Genomic DNA, 26,103 nt, shown 5'->3' with positions numbered 1-26,103 from the left:
TTTTTTCAAGGACTTGGAGGCCAACAAACTTGTATTAAAAAAATCAAGAATTTCGACTGCTACAAGCGTGGATTAAAGAATATTTTTCTGGGATTTCGAGGGCTACAAACGTGGATTTTTTAAATAATTATTTTCAAGGACTTCGAAGGCCACAAGCGCGGAATTTTTTAAAGCATATTTTTCAAGGACTTCGGGGGCTATAAACGTGGATTTTTAGAGAATATTTTTCAAGGACTTCGGGGGCCACAAACATGGATGTTTTAAATAATTATTTTTAAAGACTTCGAAGGCCACAAGCGTGGAATTTTTCAACGCATATTTTTCAAGGACTTCGGGGGCTAAAAACGTTGATTTTTAGAGAATATTTTTTAAGGCTTCGAGAGCTTCAAACGTATATTTTATAAAGAATATTTTTCAAGGACTTCAAGGGCTACAAACGTGGATTTTTTAAAGAATATTTTTCTAGGACTTCAAGGGCTACAAACGTGGATTTTTTTAAATAATATTTTTCAAGGACTTTTAAAGAATATTTTTCAAGAACCTCTGAAACCACAAATGTGAATTTTTTAATGAATATTTTTCAAGGACTTTTAAAGAAAAAATTTCAAGGACCTTTAAAACCTCAAACGATAATTTTTTTTAAAGAATATTTTTCAAGGACCTCTGAAACCACAAACGTGGATTTTTTAAAGAGCATTTTTCAAGGACTTTTAAAAAAATTTCAAGGACCTTTAAAACCACAAACGATGATTTTTTTAGAGAATATTTTTAAGGACTTCAAGGGCTACAAACGTGGATTTTTCAAAGAATATTTTTCAAGGACTTTAAAGAATAAAATTCAAAGACCTTTAAAATCAAAAAAACAAGGTTTTTTAAGGAATATTTTTAAGGACTTCAAGGGCTACAAACGATGAATTTTTTAGAGAATATTTTTAAGGACTTCAAGGGCTACAAACGTGGATTTTTCAAAGAATATTTTTCAAGGACTTTTAAAGAAAAAAATTCAATGACCTTTAAAACCACAAAAACTATGATTTCTTTAAGGAGTATTTTTAAGGACTTCAAGGGCTACAAACGTGGATTTTTTAAAGAATATTTTCAAGGACTTTTAAAAAAAAAAAACACAAACGAGGATTTTTTTAAAGAATTTTTTATTAAATATTTTTCATGGACTTCGAGGACCACAAACGTGGATTTTTTAAAAAATATTTTTCAAAGAATTTAAAAAAAAATTCAAGGACCTTTAAAACCACAAACGAGGATTTTTTTAAAGATTTTTTTTAGTAAATATTTTTCATGGACTTCGAGGACCACAGACGTGTTCAGAAAAAATAGTCGTGAATCGTTTAAGAATCAGTCAACGACCATAAGGATTATAAACTTGGATTTTTTTGAATAACTTGTAATTTTTTCAACGACTTAAGGATCCTAACATTCAATAATTCAAGGTTCTACAATCGAGTGTTTAAAAATATTTTTTCAAGGACCATTGAAACAGGCCTATTTAAAAATCTCAGAGTGGAGGAGATTTATTTATATATTGTTTTTTTTTTCAACATTTTCAAGGACTTTGGCAGTTTTGAAATATGTTTTGTCGTGGATCATTAAACTAGCTTTCTCTTGATTAGTATTTAATTTGAAGTTTTCCAAATTTTTTTGAAAATTTCATGAACCAAATACAGTCCAAATCTGGATATCTTAACGATTCCTTCCATCAGTTATAGAATTTTCCTTTCCTTGACGTCGAAATCTTCAAAATGTAAAATATTACTATCACCCAAAAAATGTAATCATATGTACGCAAAGTAGCAAATTTACTCCCCCCCTCCAATGTCGTCAGTTGTTCTGCTAGCCGGCTAAAATTTAGATAATGTGGCTGCTACTTCTATGCCTTCTTTTATCACATGTTCTTTCCTTGGCATTTCATTGATTATGAAACATTCTCTTGTTCACACATAATTTGTATTTCAGCACATCAAAACACACACACACATATACACATTTGCGTAAGCGAAGCAAATATGGGTGGTGGGGGGTTGTATGTGTGAGTGCTGTCACATAAACCAAATCGAAAATGCCAAACAAACTAACCAAGCAATTCAGCCAACCAACCATCCAACCATACAACCGAATAAATAACCATCAATGACACATTTGTTCAATCTCACATACCCATACATCAAAAACAAACAATATCGTATGCATACATACATACACATTTTGGGATACACATATAGCACAACGCATTGCCATGATTACTCCCAAGAAGAAAAAACAGTATCGCCAACGACCATGACTATCATCAGAAACAGTAGCAACAGCAGCAGCTATACCAGGAATAAAAGTCGTCATTCTTCTTCTGTTCCGCACTTTGTTAACCATTGTTTTTACAAGCAAACAAACAAATACATGCGTACTCCACCACACATACACACACATTGTCTTCTGTGCGAATATGTCAATGTTTGTAGGATGGTTCTTTGTGTCGAATACAACATGTAATGAATATCAAAAAGTCTAATGGAGTAGTAGCTTTTATTTTTTCCTTTGTTGTTGTTACTATTTTTGTTGTTGGGTCGGTTGAATGTCCTAATTCATTTAGGACATATTTTGAGGCATAGGCATAAAATCGACACAGACAGATATTCTGTCAATGTGTGAAAATCGCATGTTGTATGTAAAAGATGGCTTTTAAGGGCATTCCATATGGCAAAGTTCAAATTAAAGTTGAATATTTTTGAATAATTTAATAAAAAATATTGAAAACACTTTTTAAAGGACTTTCAGGACCACAAATATGGATGTGGATTTTTTAAAGGGTTCCAAAAGAATTCGAAGGCTGAAGGAGTTCTAGGGCTACAAATGTGGATTTCTTAAAGAAAAAATTTCAAGGACTTCGAATGCTATAAACGTGAATTATTAAAGAATATTTTCCAAGGACTTCGAGGACTACAAACGAGGAATTTTTTTGAATAATTTTTAAAGTTAATATATTTTTGAATATTTTAATAAAAAATATTGAAAAGTCTAAATATTGAATAGGATAGGACCCTAAATACTTCTGCGTTTAAAAATAAGTTTCAAACGACGGTCTGGATTTCTTAAAAAAATTCTTAAAAATCTATTGAAGGGGATCAAAGTCTCCACACAGGAATGCTTATAATGGCTTTTGGACATAAAAATTTCTTAAGTTCTTTAAAAATTGATTTTGAAGGCTAACTGTTTTCATAGCTTAGATTTTTTTTAATTATTTTTCAATTATTTATTTTTTCAGCTTTTTCAACGCCATTTTTTTAATTATCTTTCAAGGGTCATAAGGTTGCGTAACGTTGATTTTTTTTTTTTTTTTTTTTTTTGAAATTAAATTCGAAGGACTTTCAGATTTCTCAACCTCGATTTTATATAAAATATTTTTGAGGTTCAATTAGGTATTTCATGACGAACTTTTTCAAAATTGTATTTTAAGCACTACCTTTGAACGTAGATTTTTTTAAAAAAATATTATTGAGCCATTATGATATCCCTCAAAGCAGATTCTTCAAAAATTATATTTTAAGAACTAACTTGGAATGTGGACTTTTTTTAAAAATTAATCTTCAAGGACGTGGTCAAGGTCAAAGACGTTGATTTTTAGAACGATTTTTCAAGGACGCGGATTTTTTTTATCATTCCATTAAAAATGAATTTTCTAGGACACCGATTCATTCAAAATCTCATTTTTAAATAGAGGGATTTTTAATTTTTTTTTTATTATTTTCAAGGAAGTGGATTTTTTTAAAAAATTTAATAAATAATATTGAAAACACTTTTTAAAGGACTTTCAGGACCTTAAATATGGATGTTTTTAAAAAGTAGTTTCAAAGAGACCATCTGGATTTCTTAAAAATTATTTTTAAAGGGTTCCCAAAGACTTCGAAGGCTACAAACAGGAGTTTTTAAAAAATATTTTTAATTTTTGATATCCTAGAAGGACTACAAACGTGGACTTTTTTAAAGAAAAAATGTCAACAACTAAATAATATTTTTCAAGGACTTCGAGGACTAAAATGGGGATTTTTTAATGATTTTTTTTTTGAAAAATATTTGAAAGTAACATACTTTTGAGTGTTTTAATAAAAAAAAAATATTGAAAACACTTTTTAATGATTATCAGGACCCTAAATACTCATGCGTTTAAAAAGTAGTTTAAAACGACAATCAGGATTTCTTAAAAATTATTTTTAAAGGGGTTTGAAGTCTCCACACAGAGATGTTTAAAAATGGCTTCTGGACATTAAAGAAAAAATAAAATTTTTTTAAGTTCTTTAAAAATTGCTTTTGAAGGCTGAGTGGTTTTTCTAAAAACAATTTGAAAGGAACGTCAGGTTTCTTAGTATAGATTTTTTAAATTATTTTTCAAGGTATATCAGGTCTTTCATCGTCAATTTTTTCAAATTATCTGTCAAGGATCCTAAGGTTGCGTAACGTTGATTTTTTTTAATTTAAATTTGAAGGACTATCAGATTTCTCAACCTCGACTTTATAAAAATTATTTTTGAGGTTCAATTAGGTACTTCATGACAGATTTTAAAAAAATTGTATTTTTAGGACTATCTTCATACGTGGACTTTTCAAAAATTATTATTGAGGGATTATTAGGTTCCCAGGTTTCAAAAATTGTATTTAAAGGACTATCTTTTAACGAGAATTTTAAAAATGTTTATTCAAGGAATTGGATGTTTGGTTAAAGACGTGGATTTTTTAAAACAGTTTTTCAAGGACGTGGATTTTTTAAAAATTCCTGTAAAAATTAATTTTCAAGGAAAATGATTCATCCAAAATCAAATTTTTAATAACACGGATTTTTTAAAAAATTTGCATTTTTTATTTTTCAAGGATATTTTTTCCATTTTTTAAAATTGAATTTGCAAGGACCGATTTTTTAAAAAATTAATTTTTATAGACATGGATTAAACATGGATTTTGTAAAAATTGTGCATTTTTTTAATTCTATTTCAGGGACGAAGATTTTTTAAAAACTAATTTTCAGGGACTTGGATTTTTAAAAATTAATTTTCAGAGACGTGAATTTTTGAAAAATTATTCTAAAATTGATAATTTTTTTTAAATTATTTCTCAGGGACGTTAATTTTTATGCCCTCCACCATTCTATGGAGGGTATATTAGCTTTGTCATTCCGTTTGTAACTCCTCGAAATATTCATAATAGGCCCTACAAAGTATATATATTCTGGATCAGCGCAAAATTCTAAGACGATCTAGCGATGTCCGTCTGTCTGGCCGTCTGTACGCCTGCCTGTTAATTGTAATCACGCTATCTTTCGAACGAATTGAGATAGAAGGCTAAGGTATACATACAAAGTCTACCAGTAGGCAGGTTAAGTTCGTAAATGAGCCATGTCGGCCCATGTTTTCGTATAGCCCACATTTAACGGTATCTTCTTATATTCGGTATTTTCATGATTTTAGCGACATTATTTACCGGAATTATTTGAAATTTCATATTTAAAGTTCGTAATGGGTACTACAGCCTATGACAATTTTTGTATGCAGGTCCACATCTTCGTATAGCACCCATATAACGGTACCCCCCGATATTCGGTATTTTGATGATTTCAGAAATATTATTCACCGGAATCCTTTCAAATTTCGTATTGATAGATCTGAATGGGTACCACAACCTAAAAAATTCGTATGCAGATCCACGTCTTCCTATAGCCCTCATATAACGTAACCTCCCGATATTCGGTATTTTAATGATTTCCGAAACATTATTCACCGAAATCCTTTCAATTGGTAGATCTTAATAGGTACTACAGCCTATGACAAAAAATTCGCATGCAGGTCCACGTCTTCGTATAGCCCCCATATGACAGCACCTCCCCATACTCGGTATTTTCATGATTTTTGCGACATTATTCACCGTAGTTGAAAATTCGTATTTAAAGTTCGTAATGGGTACTACAACTTATGACAAAAAATTTCGTATGCAGGTCCACGTCTTCGTATAGTCCCCATATAACGACGCCATATTCGACGGTATTTTTTTTGAAAATTTTCAAGTTCCTTCCAAATGGTGGAAGGTTCGGCCGGGCTGAAATTTGCTGCTTTTTCACTTGTTTTTTTACATTTTTTTTAAATTGTATTTTTTAAAAATGTTGACTTTTTTTAAAAATTATTTTTCAGGACATGGATTTTTTTTAAATTATTTTTCAAGGACTTGGGTTTTTAAACATTAATTTTTAAAATAAAATCCTCAAGGACAAGGATTTTTTAAAAATTATTTTTAAAGGACGTGGATATTTTAAAAAAAATGCGTTTTTAAAAACTATTTTTCAGGGACATACACTTTTTAAAATATAATTTCCAAGGACACAGATTTTCTTAAAAGCTTACTTTTCCGAACAAAGATTTTTAAATGTTTCGCACTTTTTAAAAATTATTTTTCAGGGTCGTTGATTTATTAAAAGTTTTTTTTTTTTCAAGGTCGTGAATTACTTAAAAACAAAAAAACATCGAGAAACTGAATCTCAACACTATCGTTACTGTCGTAAACATCAAAATATTAAATTTCGGAGAAGTCAATTATCTCATTGAACCGCGACTGGATTGTAATTAAGTATTTAAATCAATAAAACACACGAAAGGGAAAATTCCACCCATCTTCATTTCATAAGGTTTAGTAGGCCAGGATGTGGAGTTTTTATACTCTACAACACTATGTGTTGCATTATGATATGATTGATTGGACCTAAAATTTTGCAACAGCCCGAAATATTAGTTCTAGAGCCACGATATTATATACGGATTTTTCTATCTATATTTAAAGGAATGTGATGTGAGGTAAACCCAACAAAAGATCCGTATATAATATCGTGCCTTTAGGACCAATATTTTGGGGTGTTGCAAATTTTTAGGTAACCAACAATTGAGAACGGCTGGACCGATTTTAACAATTCTCAACAATTTCGAATGATGTTATAGCAGAATATGACAAAATATTGTCTCAAAGTGGATGTTTCTAAAATCCGTTTTTAAGGGTTTAAGTGTCTCATCGTGAACTTTTTTAAAAATTATTTTTAAGAACAAACTCAATGTGGATTTTTTAAAAATAATTTTTCAAGGGACCCAACGTCCCTCAGATCCAAAATATTTATTATCAACTAATTAGTGAAATTATTTCTCTCGCTTTTTTCAAATATGTAATCATAATATATATTTTCTCGTTTGCATCATTAATTTTTATTGCCATGAATTCCAATTAATTGCCATCTGTAATAATAAACATAAAATGATTCATTACATTCCGTTACAAGCTTTGACAGACGGGCAGAAATATATATTTTTATTTATCGGCCAACCACAATTATGCCACAACAACAACAGCAAAAACAACAACAAATTATGACATTATTTGATGTATTTGTGGTTATAATTTGAAAAATTTATAACAGAAATAAAACAAAGATCCAAAGCCTAGTAGCCAGCCATCACAGAAATGGAAAATCAATAAATCATTTTTTTTTTTTGTTAAAGCGTTGAGCCAATGGACACCACATCAATAGCAATTTGTCCATCTTTGATGTCGATGGAAGAAAGTTAGAATCGAACGAATGGTGGCAAAGGGTGATGGCGATAGAAAAAGAAAATAAACATTTGATTCATATTTTAATGCTGCAAGGACTTTGGGGGTAATCTGCGTGTATCAGAAAGGGGGAAGATAGGGTTTTTTTCTGGGACTAATAGATATAAAATATATAATATAAAAGATATAAATATTTTCAAGGATCATATCCTTGACATTTCACAGGATATTTTTCAAAAGTCATCAAAGCTAATTGCAGAGATTCTCAAATGAAATTATTTCTATGGACTATGATAGAGGACTTTTAAAACATATGTTTTCAGTGGCAATCTCTTGAATTTTGAAACAACCTCTAAAGCTACAACAGTGGATATTTTAATCAACTTTGGAGGACTTTCAAAGCAGCAATCATGAATTTTAAAGATAATGACAAAACTGTTGTTTTATAAATAAATTTTTCTCGGACTATTAATGCACCATCAATGCTTTTAAATTAATTTTTTTTAAGATATATATTTCAAGGACCATCAGAGCTATAATCGTGAATTCTTTTAAGGATTCTCCAAAGATGAAATATTATTTTTTATTATTATTTTTTTTTTATTTTTCATAGTTAATTTAGGACAATTTTCCAAGGGCTTGGGGATAGAACAAGGACAGGGGCAGGTTTTTTAGGTATATCAAAGAAATTAAAATGAATTTTTTAAGAACGTTTTTCCAAGGATCATCCAATGCCATTAAATTGCATAAATACATACTTCAAGGATGATCAGAGCTTTAATCGTGATATATAATAATTATTCAAGGATCGTTATGCTTACAATCATGGATTTTTAGGTAAAGTGTTGTAAAAGCTACCAGAGCCCCATAATCGTAAAACATTAAGAACTTTTAGCGCTATAATCGAGAATTTTCGGAATAATTTTTTTCAAGCATCACAAGGTCTAATAACCTAAACATTTTTGGATATATATTTTATAAGAATCTACAAGGGCTAACAATTGTGGATTTTTAAGGATAGGGACTATTAGATCTCTATAATAGAATTTTACGATATTTTATCAAGGTCTTTTAGAGTCATAAACGAGGATTCTATGATAAATTTCTCAAGGATCATTAGGGCTAAAATCGTGGATATTCTGAGATAATTCCAAAGACTTTAAGTCCTTGGGCTTCTAAAAAATATTCTAAATATTTTTTAGGGTTTAAAATATCTATAATAGTGAATTTTTCAATATTTTTCAAAGACCTTTTTAGTAAGATTTGTTTTTGAACTAAACTGAATATTATTTTAAAAAACTATCAGAACCTTTAAGGATATTGGACCACCAACGACAAAAATTTGGATTTCAACTATATAGTTTTTAAGGATATTCAGAGGTATACTCGTGTTTTTTCTTAATTTAAGGACCTTGAGTTATAATCGTGGATTGTTTAAAAATTATTTTTTTAATGACCCTCACTGGTAGATTATATGTTTTTTATGAAAATATACAGGGTGAGATGAAAAAACTGCAACCAACTTCAGACTGCTGTCATTTCCAAGCCACTTGTCCGACAGCTGTTAAAATATTCCAGTGACAGCTCATTATATTGTTTGCAAGCGTCCAAAAGCATTTTGGTGAGAATTTTCCAGAAAAAAAAATTATTCCCGCTGGAATTCAAGTGTGATAGTGTGATTTCTTTATATTTGGCTGGGAAACCACGAGTGGCTGTCGTTAGGGCACTCCAGCATTTAAATGTGAATAAATTTTTTGTGCCTCGTACCATCGCTCGTTACCGTGATAATGATAGCATAGTCTGATATCAAGGAAGTGGACGGAAGAAAACAGCAACATCAGCAGAAATGTTTCGAAAAGTAAAGAAACGACTTGATCGAAACCCGCATCGCAGTGGTCGAAAAATGGCTCGTGAGCTGAACATTTCGCAATATTCCATTCGGCATATATTGAAAAATGAGCTCGTGATAAAGCCATTGAAATTCCAAAAAGTGCAAGAACTTACACCGCAACAGAAAGAAAATAGACTCAAAAAGAGCTAAAGAGTTTCTTGGCCGAAAGTGGTAAACTGCCGAATTTGGATTTCTCCGATGAGAAAATATTCGTTGTTCAGCAGTTTGTAGACAAACAAAATGATCGTGTTTACTTCCCAAAGAGGTCAGCTGAAAATGTGCACCATCGGTTGGCCACCAGAGCTCAAGCTCCGGCCATGGTAATGGTGTGGGCCGCCATAACAGCCGATGATCGCTCTCCGCTAGTATTAATCAGAATAAATGCTGAATATTATCGCGAAAATATTCTAGAGGGTGTCTTAAGGCATTGGGCTCACAAACATTTTGGCCGCAGACCTTGGACATTCCAACAGGACTCAGCACCATCGCACTCAGCACGCGCCACTCAAGAATGGTTACAAAATGAGGTTCCCCGCTTCATTTACAGCGTACAATGGCCACCAAAATCTCCGGATACAACGGATTGGACTATTGTGTTTGGAGCATTTCGGAAAGCAAGGTTGGCGCTAAAAAATACCAAACTGTCGATCACCTCAAGCAAGCGATTCGCCGGGAATGGGTCAAAATACCGCAGAGCAACATTCGGGCAGTGTGTGACGGTTTCATTGGCCGTTTGAAGACCATAATTCGTACCAAAGGTGACCAATTCGAACAAATCTAAAATTATTCTAAAATTTGATGCTATTTCCGATATTTTTTGTTTTCATTCAATAAAATCTTAAAAAAAATTTAAAAATCATGGCGCTTGACTTTTTGCAGTTTTTTTTATCTCACCCTGTATTTTCATTTCATAAGATTTAGTGGGTCCTTTTGGAAAGTTTGGGTACAGCTGAGCTTACCTCAGCCGACGAGAAAAACGCATTACAAGCCGATTTCTTTAATATTTAATTTATTAATTATTTCTTAATTTTAAAATTATTTTAGAAAAAATATAATCATTTAAATACTTTGAAAAAAAATCTTCAATAGGCTTATTTAAAAATATATATAAAATATATACATTTTTTTATTATTCATTATAATTTATAATTTTTTTCTAATTGCTATTACTCTTTTTTTATTAATTATTATTTTTATTTATTATATTATTATTTTTTTATCATAAAAAAGTCAGAATTGTTTGTCTTCCATATTTATTTATTTATTCTTTTTTTTTTTTCTTATACAAACTTTAATAAGATTTTAATAAAACCTCTCCATTGCATGTCCACGACAGTCCAACTTTGATTTAATGTTCACCTAAAAATCTGCTACAGAATCATCAATTCTCAATATTCCCTTAGGAATTCAACTGTCTAACTCCATAAAAAAAAATTGCCTTAAAATAATTTTCCTCTAAAAAAATGAAAAAAAAAATCTATAAAATCCAAGATTGTTGCTTCGATAATCATTGAAAAAAAAAAATGTTGAAGAAATGTGGCTTTGAATGTCCTTGAAAAACATTCCCTAAAAATTCCAAGTTTCTAGGTTGGATGTTACTGGAAATATATTCTTAAAAAAATCAAGGTTTGCGTCTTTGAAAAAAAAATCTCTACAATTTAATGTTTGTTATTTTAAAGACATTGAAAAATATTTTTTGAAAAAAAAAAACGTCTGAAGATTTGGAGAACTTTGAATAATATTCTTTGCAGATCTGATGGTTTTTGAAATATATTCGTTAATATCAACTCTAATACATTTCCAAGGTTTTTCTTTGAGCTGTATTAAATCAATATTTTCAGGGATATTGCTCGATTGTCCTTTCTGGTCAAACTAAATTAGAAAGTTGTACTTTAAATGTTGTTCGCCTTTGAACCCAAATCAAACGAGTCACATGAATTGTAAGTAACAACAGCATAGGCACACACACACATACATATGTAAGTGACACATCAGAACGCACATCAAACCTGAGTAACACCAGTGACCCACCATGACCAGTCGAGAGAGAGAGGACGGGAGAAAATCAAATTTGTTTTTGTAAAAAACTTCTGAATTTGATTTGTTAGCAAGTCAATCAATATAATTGGCAACTACATTCTGTGGCCCGGAAAGGACAACTTAGTGTGTGTGTGTGTGTTGTGGAAGATTGACCCAAAAGTTGTAGCTGTTTTTGTCTGGAGGGTTAAAGGATGAAGTATGTTGGCTGGTGTCATGAAAAAAAAATCCACTGGCTATAAAATGTTTATTTTAAAATGCTTTCCATTTCCATTTTTTGTTGTTTTGAAATGAAGCTACATGTTTTCTCTTCATGTTCAGACAGCTGTGTTGTGTGTGCCTTTTAGAAAAAAAGCTTTACAAATGAAAAGGCACCATTTTAGCCTCGGGCTAACTGTTAACCAAGTCAATAATTCATCGATGATCTTTTTTTAAAGGGCCAACTTCCGTTCTTTTTTTCGGAGAAAAAGGAGAAATTCTGGGAAAACCAAGCGCCTCCTGCTGCCAGATTTGCTGATAACTTTTGTCCGGCCATGTAATGTTTCCTGTTGTGGTCACATTTGTTGCTACATAAATATTGGTAAAGACCCTTTTTTGGGGTCCAACAATTTGTCAGAGGAAAATTATTTTAAGAAACAATAAATTTGTTGTGTTTGGGTCAGGCAATTGAATGGCTAAGGGCGTATTGAAAATGCATGATTGTTTGGCAGATTTTTAAGCTAAAATAAAAGCAAAGTTGGAATATCGTGGGCATGCAATGGGAAAAGTTTTATTAAAAAACTCAGGGTCCTGAGGATATTTTTTCTATAGAAAAAACTTAGCTCAGGGACCTGAGGAATTTTTTCTATAGAAAAAACTTACGTCAGGGACGTGAGGAATTTTTTTCTATGGAAAAAACTTACTTCAGGGACCTGAGGAATTTTTTTCTATAGAAAAAACTTACCTCAGGGAACTGAGGAATTTTTTTCTATAGAAACAACTTACCTCAGGGACCTGAGGAATTTTTTTCTATAGAAACAACTTACCTCAGGGACTTGAGGAATTTTTTTCTATAGAAACAACTTACCTCAGGGACCTGAGGAATTTTTTCTATAGAAACACTTACCTCAGGGACCTGAGGAATTTTTTTCTATAGAAACAACTTACCTCAGGGACCTGAGGAATTTTTTTCTATAGAAACAACTTACCTCAGGGACCTGAGGAATTTTTTTCTATAGAAAAAACTTACCTCAGGGACCTGCGGAATTTTTTTCTATAGAAAAAACTTACCTCAGGGACCTGAGGAATTTTTTTTCTATAGAAAAAACTTATCTCATGGACCTGAGGAATTTTTTTCTATAGAAAAAACTTACCTGAGGGACCTGAGGAATTTTTTTCTATAGAAAAAACTTACCCCGGGGACCTGAGGAATTTTTTTCTATAGAAAAAACTTACCTCAGGGACCTGAGGAATTTTTTTCTATGGAAAAAACTTACCTCATGGACCTGAGGAATTTTTTTCTATGGAAAAAACTTATCTCAGGGTCCTGAGGAATTTTTTTCTATGGAATTTTTTTCTGTGGAAAAAACTTGCCTCAGGGTCCTGAGGAATTTTTTTCTATGGAAAAAACTTACCTCAGGGACTTGAGGAACTTTTTTCTATAGAAAAAACTTACCTCAGGGACCTGAGGAATTTTTTCTATGGAAAAAACTTACCTCAGGGACCTGAGGAATTTTTTTCTATGGAATTTTTTTCTGTGGAAAAAACTTGCTTCAGGGACCTGAGGAATTTTTTCTATAGAAAAAACTTGCCTCAGGGACCTGAGGAATTTTTTTCTATAGAAAAAACTTGCCTCAGGGAATTTTTTTCTATAGAAAAAACTTGCCTCAGGGACCTGAGGAATTTTTTTCTATAGAAAAAACTTGCCTCAGGGACCTGAGGAATTTTTTTCCATAGAAAAAACTTGCATCAGGGACCTGAGGAATTTTTTTCTGTAGAAAAAACTTGCCTCAGGGACCTGAGGAATTTTTTTCTATAGAAAAAACTTGCCTCAGGGACCTGAGGAATTTTTTTCTATAGAAAAAACTTGCCTCAGTGACCTGAGGACTTTTTTTTTATGGAAAAAACTTACCTCAAGGACATGAGGAATTTTTTTCTATGGAAAAAACTTACCTCAGGGACCAGAGGAATTTTTTCTATGGAAAAAAACTTACCTGAGGAATTTTTTCTATGGAAAAAACTTACCTCAGGGACCTGAGGAATTTTTTTCTATGGAAAAAACTTACCTCAGGGACCTGAGGAATTTTTTTCTATGGAAAAAACTTACCTCAGGGACCTGAGGAATTTTTTTCTATGGAAAAAACTTACCTCAGGGACCTGAGGAATTTTTTTCTATAGAAACAACTTACCTCAGGGACCTGAGGATTTTTTTTCTATAGAAACAACTTACCTCAGGGACCTGAGGAATTTTTTTCTATAGAAAAAACTTACCTCAGGGACCTGCGGAATTTTTTTCTATAGAAAAAACTTACCTCAGGGACCTGAGGAATTTTTTTTCTATAGAAAAAACTTATCTCATGGACCTGAGGAATTTTTTTCTATAGAAAAAACTTACCTGAGGGACCTGAGGAATTTTTTTCTATAGAAAAAACTTACCCCGGGGACCTGAGGAATTTTTTCTATAGAAAAAACTTACCTCAGGGACCTGAGGAATTTTTTCTATGGAAAAAACTTACCTCAGGGACCTGAGGAATTTTTTTCTATGGAATTTTTTTCTGTGGAAAAAACTTGCTTCAGGGACCTGAGGAATTTTTTCTATAGAAAAAACTTGCCTCAGGGACCTGAGGAATTTTTTTCTATAGAAAAAACTTGCCTCAGGGAATTTTTTTCTATAGAAAAAACTTGCCTCAGGGACCTGAGGATTTTTTTTCTATAGAAAAAACTTGCCTCAGGGACCTGAGGAATTTTTTCCATAGAAAAAACTTGCATCAGGGACCTGAGGAATTTTTTTCTGTAGAAAAAACTTGCCTCAGGGACCTGAGGAATTTTTTTCTGTAGAAAAAACTTGCCTCAGGGACCTGAGGAATTTTTTTCTATAGAAAAAACTTGCCTCAGGGACCTGAGGAATTTTTTTCTATAGAAAAAACTTGCCTCAGTGACCTGAGGAATTTTTTTTTTATGGAAAAAACTTACCTCAAGGACCTGAGGAATTTTTTTCTATGGAAAAAACTTACCTCAGGGACCAGAGGAATTTTTTTCTATGGAAAAAACTTATCTGAGGAATTTTTTTCTATGGAAAAAACTTACCTCAGGGACCTGAGGAATTTTTTTCTATGGAAAAAAAATTACCTCAGGGACCTGAGGAATTTTTTTCTATGGAAAAAACTTACCTCAGGGACCAGAGGAATTTTTTTCTATGGAAAAAACTTACCTGAGGAATTTTTTCTATGGAAAAAACTTACCTCAGGGACCTGAGGAATTTTTTTCTATGGAAAAAACTTACCTCAGGGACCTGAGGAATTTTTTTCTATGGAAAAAAACTTACCTCAGGGACCTGAGGAATTTTTTTCTATGGAAAAAACTTACCTCAGGGACCTGAGGAATTTTTTTCTATGGAAAAAACTTACCTCAGGGACCTGAGGAATTTTTTTCTATGGAAAAAACTTACCTCATGGACCTGAGGAATTTTTTTTATGGAAAAAACTTACCTCAGGGACCTGAGGAATTCTTTTTCAATGGAAAAAACTTACCTCGGGGACCTGAGGAATTTTTTTCTATGGAAAAAACTTACCTCAGGGACCTGAGGAATTTTTTTTCTATAGAAAAAACTTACCTCAGGGACCTGAGGATTTTGTTTTCTATAGAAAAAACTTACCTCAGGGACCTGAGGATTTTGTTTTCTATAGAAAAAACTTACCTCAGGGACCTGAGGAATTTTTTTCTATAGGACAAACTTACCTCAGGAATTATTTTCTATAGGAAAAACTTTTCTCAGGGACCTGAGGATTTTTTTCTATAGAAAAAAAGCACCTACTTCCTCAGGGACCTGAGGAGTTTTTTTTTTTGGCTTATAAGGTCCTTTAAAGAAATTCTTTAATAAATCCACGTTTGTGGCTTTTTAGGTCCTTGAAAAAAATTCTTTATCCACGTTTGTGGCTTTAGAGGTCCTTGAAAAAAATTCTTTAAAAAATCCATGCTTGTGGCTTTGTAGGTCCTTCAAAAAAATTCTTTAAAAAATCCACGTTTGTGGCTTTAAAGGTACTTGAAAAAAATCTTTAAAAAAATCCACATTTGTGGCTTTAAAGGTACTTGAAAAAAATCTTTAAAAAAATCCACGTTTGTGGCTTTAAAGGTCCTTAAAAAAACTTCTTTAAAAAATTCACGTTTGTGGCTTTAGAGGTCCTTGAAAAAAATTCTTTAAAAAATCCACGTTTGTGGCTTTAGGGGTCCTTTAAAGAAATTCTTTAAAAAATCCACGTTTGTGGCTTTAGAGGTCCTTGAAAAAAATTCTTTAAAAAATCCACGTTTGTGGCTTTAGGGGTCCTTTAAAGAAATTCTTTAAAAAATCCACGTTTGTGGCTTTAGAGGTCCTTGAAAAAAATTCTTTAAAAAATCCACGTTTGTGGCTTTAAAGGTCCTTGAAAGAAATTCTTTAAAAAAATCCACGTTTGAGGCTTTGAAGGTCCTTGAAAAAAAATTCTTTAAAAAGTCGACGTTTGTGGCTTTAAAGGTCCTTGAAAGAAATTCTTTAAAAAAATTCACGTTTGAGGCTTTGAAGGTCCTTGAAAAAAATTCTTTAAAAAATCCACGATTGTGGATTTGTAGGTCCTTGAAAAAATCTATTAAAATATTCACGTTTGTGGATTTGTAGGTCCTTGAAAAAATCTATTAAAATATCCACGTTTGTGGATTTGTAGGTCCTTGAAAGAAATTTCTTAAAAAGTCCACGTTTGCGTCTTTGAAGGTCCTTGAAGAAAATTCTTTAAAAAATCCGCGTTTGTGGCATTGTAGGTCCTTTAAAGAAATTCTTTACAAAATCCAAGTTTGTGGCTTTAAGGGTCCTTCAAAGAAATTCTTTAAAAATCCTTTAAAGGTCCTTGAAAGAAAATTTAAAAAAAAAAACCCACGTTTGTGGTATTGATGGTCTTTGAAAGAAATTCTTTAAAAAATCCAAGTTTTTGTGGCTTTAATTTTCTGCTTAAGAAATCTTTAAAAAAAAAATTCCTCAATGATGGTCGTCATTGAAGAAAAATTCCTGAAAACAATACACATTAGCCCTTAATATACCTTCCTATGCGGAAATAAATGCCAATACTCACGTTCAATCAACAAACAGCTGTTTTCTTCCACTGCGTAAAATCTGCAAATAGAAGAGAATACATTTAAAATATTAAGAGATTTTTCACAACTATTTCATCTCTCTTCCAATTGAAAGAGACATTCGAATACAATCTCTCTTTCATTCATTTTCGTTCGTTTCGACATTAATGACATCACAGTTTGCTTTGGAGCAATTTTCCAAGCACTCACACATCGACACAATCACTTCAAATGCCACAAGAATTTTCTATGCCATTGTTGGTGCCGTTGTTATTGTTGTTGTTTATCCTTTTGTAAATGTTTATAAACTCACTTGAACCGTACTCAAGTCCATGGTATGTCATTACATTCTGTGATGGTGTGTGTGTGTTTGTCAAGCTATTTGTCCTGTTTTTATTTGTATTGGTGTTATTGCCGCCAACAAAGTTTCTGTTGTTTTTGTTGTTGCTGCTATTGTATGTATTCTACTGACGTCATAACTTTTTCACTATATTTAATGAATGAGAGTTTGTATGGATGTACGTGTGTCTGATTTTTTCCCGATATATACACACAAATATGTAGGTATGTCAATGTATTTGAATTGTGAAAAATTGTGATTGGTGTTGCCATTGTTGGATGTGAAGTTTGTTATTTTTAGAATTGATGTTGAGGAATGGTAATAGTCTTTTGGAAAATAATCCTCTGCGAAAAATTAAAAAATTCTCGAAAAATGATTTTTTATAGCCAAGACCATTAGTGGGATTCTCTACTTCATTTTTTGAGTTACCGACCAAAATCGGTAACTTTCAAACTCAAAATGTTGATATAAAAAATAAATAAAAGTTGACAATATTGATATCTACCGGTAGGCCTTACCGACTACTTTAATTTCGTCGCTAACTTACCGATAAATATCGGTTATTACCGAAATTATAAGCATTGGAAATTTATCGATTTTTTTCGGTAAATCAGAAAATGTTTTACAGAATTCCACTACAGGTCTTTTGAAAAATGAAAATTATTCTTTATAAAATCTACATAGATTGCTTGGAGTGTGCTTGAAAGGATCCTCCAAAAATTCTTATAAAATTCAAGCTTAGCAAATCTTTAATATATTCTTATATGGCTTAAAAGGTCCTTGCAAATTATGAATTGTGAAAAATTGTGGTTCGTGTTGCCATTAAGGATGTGAAGTTTGTTATTTTAGGATTGATGGTGGAGATTGGTAATAGACCTTTGAAAAATAGTCCTCCACGAAAAGTTAAAAAATCCTCTAAATATGATTTTTTTAAGCCCAGACCAGGTCCCTTGAAAAATGGTCCGAAAAATATTCGATCTAGTGCCGTAAGAAAAAAAATTAATTTTTTTACAAATCCAGGATCTGGCCTTTGGAAAAATAGTTCTAAAGGCGTATTTCCTAATTCGTTTAGAAACGTTCTCTTGAAGAATTTCCTTTAAATGCATTATCTGATCTCATGAAAAATATTCTTTAAAAACTCAGTGATTCTAAATAACCTACGATCTGGTCGTTTGGAAAATATCCTGGAAAAGTTACGACCTCCCTTGGATAATATTCCTGAAAGTTCTATGAAAATATTGTTAGCGTCAAAAACTAAAAAAAAAAAAAACAAAATATATCTCCATTACTTGGTCTGTTAAAAAATATTCCAAAAAAAACTCGCATCCTGGTCTTTTAAAAAATATTGTTAATATTCTTTATGTCCATGTCTAGAGAAAATTATTCCCTAAATTCAGTTACTCGTCTCCAAGAAAATATGCCCTTAAAATCTAGTCCTTGTCTCTTTGAAAGTTATTTTTAGAAGACCACAACCCTTTGAAACCTATACTAATGAACCCACATATTAAAGCCTTGCAAAATATCCTTTAAAAAAAATTTTAGAATCCATGTGAAAGACTTTAAATTAACAAAAAAAAAAAACAAATTGAAGGCTCATGTAGTCTTAGAAAAAAAAATTCTTTGAAAAATCAACCTAGAAAGCAAAGTTGGTGCTTAAAAAATTTTTTTTAAAAATTCGCTTTAAGTACTCAGAAAGTTCTGGAAAATTTGTTTTAAAAAACCACGTTGAAGGGTCAGAAGGATCCTGAAAAAAAATATATTTTAGAAGTTGACGACAAAGGCTCAAAATGTCCTTGAAAAAAATTATTTTAGAAACTCACGTTGAAAACTCCGTTTGTCTTTGAAAAATTCTCCTAAAAAAATCAAAATTGACAGATCTGTTTGTAATGGAAAAAATATTCATCAGTCCACGTTGGAGTAGGAGATGATGCTTGCAGAAAAACTATTTCAAAAATCCGAGTTGAAGACTTGGTTGATCCTTGAAAAAAGAAAATAAAAAATCAATGTGAAAGGCATATTTTTTAAAGCCATATGCAAGCCTCTATTAGTCCTTGAAACAATTTCTTTTAAAATCCATGTAGAAAGCTAAGTAGGTTCTTGAAATAAAATCTTTTAAAATTCGCATTAAAGGTTCAGAAGGTTCTTGAAAAAAAAAATATTTTTAAAAAATATTAATATTAATTAAAAATACTCTAGAAGTTCATGTTGAAGGCCCACTTGGTCCTTGGAAAATCCTCCCTAATCAAATGGTTCTTGAAAAAATCCACGTAGTAAAGGAAGTGGACGGAAGTGAACGGAAGAAAACAGCAACATCAGCAGAAATGGTTCGAAAAGTAAAGAAGCGACTTGATCGAAATCCGCGTCGCAGTGGCCGAAAAATGGCTCGTGATCTGACCATATCGCAATATACCATTCGGCAAATATTGAAAAATGAGCTCGGGCTATGGCTATTGAAATTCCAAAAAGTTCAAGAAATTACACCGCAACAGAAAGAAAATAGACTCAAAAGAGCTAAAGAGTTGCTTCGCTTGGCCGAAAGTGGTGAACTGCCGAATTTTGTTATCTCCGATGAGAAAACATTCGTTGTCCAGCTGTTTGTAAACAAACAAAATGATCGTGTTTACTTGCCAAAGAGGTCAGCTGAAAATGTGCACATTCGGTTGGGCACCAGGTGATGTTGTGGACCGCCATAACAGCCGATTGTCGCTCTCCGCTCGTATTAATCGACCTTGGCATCAGAATAAATGCCGAACATTATCGCGAAAATATTCTGGAGGGTGTATTAAAGCCTTGGGCACGCAAACATTTTGGCCGCAGACCTTGGACATTTCAACAGGATTCAGCACCATCGCACTCAGCACGCGCTACGAGAATGTTTACAAAATCAGGTTCCTCGCATCATTTCCAACGCACAATGGCCACCAAAATCTCTGGATACCAATCCGTTAGGCTATTGTTTCTGGAGTATTTTGGAAAGCAAGGTTGGCACTAAAAAATACCAAAGTGTCGATCACCTCAAGCAAACGCTTCGCCGGGAATGGGCCAAAACACCGCAGAGCCACATTCGGGCAGCGTGTGACGGCCGTTTGAAGGCTATAATTCGTGCCAAAGGTGACCAATTCGAACAAATCTAAACTTATTCTAACATTTGATGGTATTTCCGTCATTTTTTCTTTCATTCAATAAAACGTTAAATAAATTTAAGAATTATGGCGTTTGACTTTGTTGTCTGTCCTTGTCTAGTAACAATTATTCTTTAAATACACTTTTTTACATCCTAAAAAATATGCCTAAAAATTTAGTCCTTTCCCCTTTGAAAGTTATTCTTAGAGGACCACAACCTGACCCCTTTGAAACATATCCTAATGAACCCACATTTTTATCCCCTGCAAAATATCCTAAAAACCTTAAAAACAGAAATCTAGGTCTAATCCCTTGAAAACTATCCTTAAAAATGCAGGTCGTGGATACCATCAAAATTCTCCTATCCCCTTTAAAAATATAGCCAAATATCCTTGTCTTTTAAAATTTATCATATATTGGTCGATTGAAAAATATCCTTAAAAATTCACTTCTGAAAAATTAATCTCTGAAATCCATGTGCTGTTAGACCCCAATCTGACCTCTGAAACATTTCCTACTGAACCCACATTTTAACCCCTTGCAAAATATCCAAAAAAAACCCCACGTCCTTTTTTCACAGAAATCTAAGTCTTGTCTCTTGGAAATCTCTCTTGGAAGTCTCACAACATCCTTAAAAAATATTGCTAATATCCTTGTCTTTTGAATATATTAAATATTTTTAAATATATTAATACCTTAAAAAATATACTTAAAAATCCACGTCCTTTTTCTTAAATATCCATGTCCAGCTTCTGGAAAATTAATCTCTGAAATCCACTTCTTTGCCTCTAGAAATATATTCTTAAAAATGCAAGTCTCAACCTCTAGGAAAATATTCCCAAAAATTCTTACCTTTTCAAAATTTTTATAACCTTGTTCCTTGAAAAATGTCCTAAGAATCCACAACTTAACAATTTTACGTGTTTTTTGGTAAAATTCGGCAACTCTGCCGTCAGTCCTTTATTCTATACATTTATGGACTGGTGTCAGTATGTTTTCTCCCCTTTGATGGGTTTTTCTTTATGCCAGCTATTTTTTTGCGCTTTTTTTATTTGGCCTCTTAAAGTTTAGCTAAATTATTGGGTATAACTTTGTGTGTGTGTGTGTGTTCTATGCTTCACTTTAAGCGGATTTAAGCTTTACCGCCACTGTGAGGTTTCTGTTTTTCCTATATTTTTCACCCATTCTCTTTTCATCTGTTTTTTTTTTTTTTTGCTTCCTCGGTATCAAAATAGATTTACCTACTGAATGTAGAGTAAAAGAAGCTGAAGCACCAGTACCTAATGTTGCTAATAAAATTAATATTTAAATAAAGCTGGTGTAATCTAGCACACACCCACTCACACAAAAAAAAGCTGGGAAAAGGTCAGATGCCACTGAAGTGTGAAGATGATTTTAAAGAGCATCGGATATGAGGAGGAATATGAAGTGAAAAAAATTAGGTTTTAGGAAAGCTTTTTTTTTGAAGAAAGAAGAGAAAACTTTAAAACCGAAGTCAATTTATGAAAATAATTATTTTAAAAAATCTATGGACGAAAGCCCGTAAATCGGCAGAAACGGATTTTGTCAAAATAGACCAATCGAGAACCTACAGAGAACTGATCGTGAATTTTGAGATACATTTTTTCATGGATTAAAAAGCAAAATTTGTTTTCAAGGACACACAAACATTGCCTTGAAAATGGATCTTTAAAGTAAATTTTTAAGGACCAACAATATTTTATAAATTTTAGCCAGGACCTAGATCTTTAAAAGGTTTTGATCGTATCAAATAATTTATACCCTCTGCAGCCATAAGATAAGGGTATAAAAATCTACATTGAAGGCTCAAAGGGTCTTTGAATTCTTTTAAAATTCCAAGTTCAAGGCTCTCTTTGTGCTTGAAAAAAATTATTTAAAAAAATCAAGGTCAAAGCTCTAAATGTCCTTGAAAAAATATTACTATAATTTCAAGGCTCTGTTGGTCTCTAAAAACATTATTTCAAAAATTCAAGTAAAGGGCTTAATTGTTGATTGAAAAAAATCGTTTAAAAATTCAAAATATCTTTTTAAAAATCCAAGTTCTGGACACAGTTGGTACTTGAAAAAAAAAAATTAAAAAATCCACCTTAAAGTGGAGAGCCATGCTCAAGGCCCTTTTGGTACTTGAAAAAAATTATTTTAAAAATCCATGTTCAAGGCTCTTCTGGTACTGAATTTTTTTTTAAATCCAGGTTCAAAGCTCTAAATGTTCTTGAGAAAAAAAATTAAAAAGAAAACTTAATTCAAGGCTCTGTTAGCCCTTAAAACATTATTTAAAAATCCCAGTTTAAGACTTTGTTCAAGCTTCAAAAAAAAAATATTTTAAAAATCCATGTAAAGAGCTCAGTTGCTGCTTGAAAAAAAAAAATAGTTTAATAAATCAAATCTAAATCTCTTTGGAAAAAATATTAAAATCAAGATTCTGTTAGTTCTTAAAAATTCATGTCCAAGGCTCTGTTACTGCTTGAAAAAAAATATTTTAAAAATGCGAGTTAAGGGCTTAGTTGGTACTTGAAAAAATTCACTTTAAAGGCTCTAAATGTCCTTGAAGAAAATTATTTAAAAAACTAAAATTCAAGGCCATGTTGGTCCTTGCAACATTCTTTTCAAATCCACCTTCAAGGCTCAGTTTATGCTTGAAAAAATTCTCCTTGATCAGGTAGTCCTTAAAATATTCTTCTAAAATACAGATTGGTCAAGGTCCTAGAAAAAAAACTGTTAAAGATATGAGTTGAAGGCATAGGTGATCCTTGAAAAAAATGCTTTCAAAAATTTATGTTGAAGCCCCTAATATTAACAAAAATGAAGGCTCTGTTAGGCCTTGAAAAATTCATTTTAAAATTCCACGTAAAAATGTAAGTTGGTCTTTAAAAAAAAATCTTTTAAATATCCGCCTTAAAGACTTAGAAGGTACTCGAAAAAATTATGTTAAAAACCCACTTTTAAGGCTTAAGTACCTTGAAAAAAATATTTTAAAAGTTCACGTGGAAGACTTACTTGGTCCTTGAAAAATCCTCACTAATCAGTTGATCCTTTATTATTTTAAAATCTACATTAAAGGCTCAGTAGCTCCTTGAAAAAAATTCTTCTTGGTTTGGCCATCCTTAAAAAAAGTTCTTCTAAAAGTCTGTGTCAATTCAGAAAGTCTCCTAAAAACCCCTACATAAATCTACATTGAATGCTTTCTATGTTTTTGCACAAAAGTTGTTTTTAAAATAGGTTCAAGTCTCTCAATGTCGTTTGAAAATAATCATTAAAAAAAAACAAGTTGAAGGATCAGAAGGTCCTTGAAGAAATTCGTTTAAAAATCCACCTTCAAGGCTCTCTTTGTCCTAAAAAATATTATTTAAAACAATTTGGAAAAAATTGAATAAGTATATTTGAAAAAAAAAACACATTAAAAGCTTAGAAGGTCCTTGAAAATACATTTAAAAAAACCACATTAAAGCAAAAACCACATTGAGCAAATGATTGAAGGCTCTTAATATCCTTGAAAAGGATTTTTGAAAAAATCTAAGTTAAAAGCTCAAAGGTCATTGAAGAAATTTATTTGGAAAAAATTTAAAAAAGGATATGTGAAAAACCACCTTTAAGGCTTAGATTTTCTTTAAAAAAAATTATTTTAAAAATCTACATTAAAGGCTTAGCAGGTCCCTGAAAAAAAATATTTTAAAATCCAAGCAGAGAGCTCAGTTGGTCCTTGAAAAGAGCCTATTCAAAAAATCTACATCAAAGGCTCAGAACGTCTTTACAAACCACCTTTAAAAAATCCTCGTTGGCTATTGATGTCCTTGCACAAATGATTTTTCTAAACCATGTTGAAAGCTCTTAACATCCTTGAAAAGGATTCTTGAAAAACTCCAAATTTAAGGCTCAGAAGGTCCTTGAAGAAATTAATTTAAAAAATCCACTTTCAAGACTCTCTATCTCCATACAAAAATATTAAATAAAACAATTTGGAAAAAATTTAAAAAAGGATATGTGAAAAATCCACTCTTAAGGCTTACAAATTCCTTTAAAATAAAATATTTTAAAAATCCAGGTCCTTGAAAAAAAATATTTTAAAAATCCAAGTAGAAACCTCAGAAAGTCTTTAAAAAATGAAAATGAAAAAAATGAAATGTCTCTGCACAAATGATTTGTCTAATCCACGTTCAAGGCTCTTAATATCCTTGAAAAGGATTCTTCAAAAAACTCCAAGTTAAATGCTCAGAAAGTCCTTGAAGAAATTAATTTAAAAAATCCACTTTCATGTTTCTATATGTCCATACAAAAATATTAATTTGAACTATTTGGAAAAAACGATATTGGAAAAATCCAAGATAAAGGCTCAGAAGGTCCTTGATGAAATTTATTTAAATATTTCAATTTCAAGGCTCCTTAAGTCCTTGCGAAAATATCTTTGAAAACAATTAAAAAAAATTTAAAGAAGGTTATTTGAAAATCCGCTTTAAAGGCTTAGAAAGTCCTTCAAGGAAAAACATATTCTAAAAATCCAAATAAAAGGCTCAGCTGATCCTTTTAAAAAAAAAAATAATTTACAAATTAAAGCTGAAGGCTCTGCTGGTCCTCAAAAAAATTCCTAGAACAAAAATCTTCCAAAAATCCAAGTTAAAGTCTCAGCTGGGAAATTCTTATAAAAAATCCACGTTGACGGCTTTATATGTCCTTAAAACAAAAATTATTTAAAAATCAAAATTCAAGGCTTTTTAAGATCTGGACAATTACTTTAAAAATCCAATTTGGAGGCTGTATATTTTCTGAAAAAATATATTTAAAAAATTCACTTCAAGACTCTATATGTGTTGAAAAAAGTTTTTAAAAAATCAAATTTCAAGGCTCTGGGTTTTGAGAAAAATGCATGTAATTACCCAAACTGATGGCGTTCAAAAAAATCATCCATAGGACCATTGAAGAGGACATTGATCCAAAACATCCAGGTAGGTCCTGGTAATATTAAAAATTTACTTTGTTGTCTATATTGGTCCTTTAACAAGTTTACATTATTAATCCCTGTTAAAGGCTCTGTTGATCCTGATTATAATTCCTAATCTTTGTATTACTAGGATCTAGTAAGTCTTCCGAATAAGTAGATAAAACGCAAAAATCCCATTATGTCCCATCAAAGTTCATTCAATATTTATAATTAAATATTATATTCAGGTCAAAAAGCTAAAAGAAGCCATTCAAATAATTCAGACGGCATCCTCCCCAACCCACTTTATGCCTACCCATGTCTTTCTCTCATCATAATCCATATTACTAGGCATTAATTACTGCCCCCACATCCACAAACAAATACAACAACAATAATAACAACAACAATGCCGACAATGTCGGCTGAATAATAAAAACAACAAAAGCGAACAATGAAAACAGGACTTGTCACACAGATGACATAATCGTCCAGACTTAAGACTTTAATTACAACAAATTGCGTAGTACGGCCAAACATAATGGAATAGCAACAGGATGGTCATAGATCCTGGGGACACACACACAGACACACAATGACATTTGAACTCGGAACAAGTAGTCATACCAAGTCCGTAGACTAACATCGCCAGCTGTCCACACAACTGCATAATCCTTATGAACTTGTGCTACTTAGTCCTTGTTTGAATGTGAGTGGGGTCCTTTGTCCAGCTTACCTGTCCACGCCTCCGCCACCAAGAAGACTTACAACAAAAGCCAAACATCTACCCACATTGCCTACCCCCACGCTAACTAGAATTCCACTGCACTTGACAGTTAATCTCACCTAGTTTTTTTCTTCTTCTTCTTTCGTCGTTGTTGGCCTTTTGCTCCC

The 26,103-nt window shown here is 31.9% G+C and overlaps 1 protein-coding gene across 1 annotated transcript in view; it reads left to right on the top strand.

The window, feature by feature from the left end:
• Nucleotides 1–26,103, top strand: part of LOC101892653 (troponin C) — a 519,923-nt gene that overhangs the window by 116,083 nt on the left and 377,737 nt on the right. The gene's annotated exons all lie outside the window — the stretch shown is intronic.

This window comes from Musca domestica, unplaced genomic scaffold (assembly GCF_030504385.1).
Source record: "Musca domestica strain aabys unplaced genomic scaffold, Musca_domestica.polishedcontigs.V.1.1 8, whole genome shotgun sequence".
In the NCBI taxonomy this organism is placed as follows: Eukaryota; Metazoa; Arthropoda; class Insecta; order Diptera; family Muscidae; genus Musca; species Musca domestica.
Note: the sequence above shows the minus strand (reverse complement) of the source record. Positions and strands in the feature narration are given on the sequence as shown.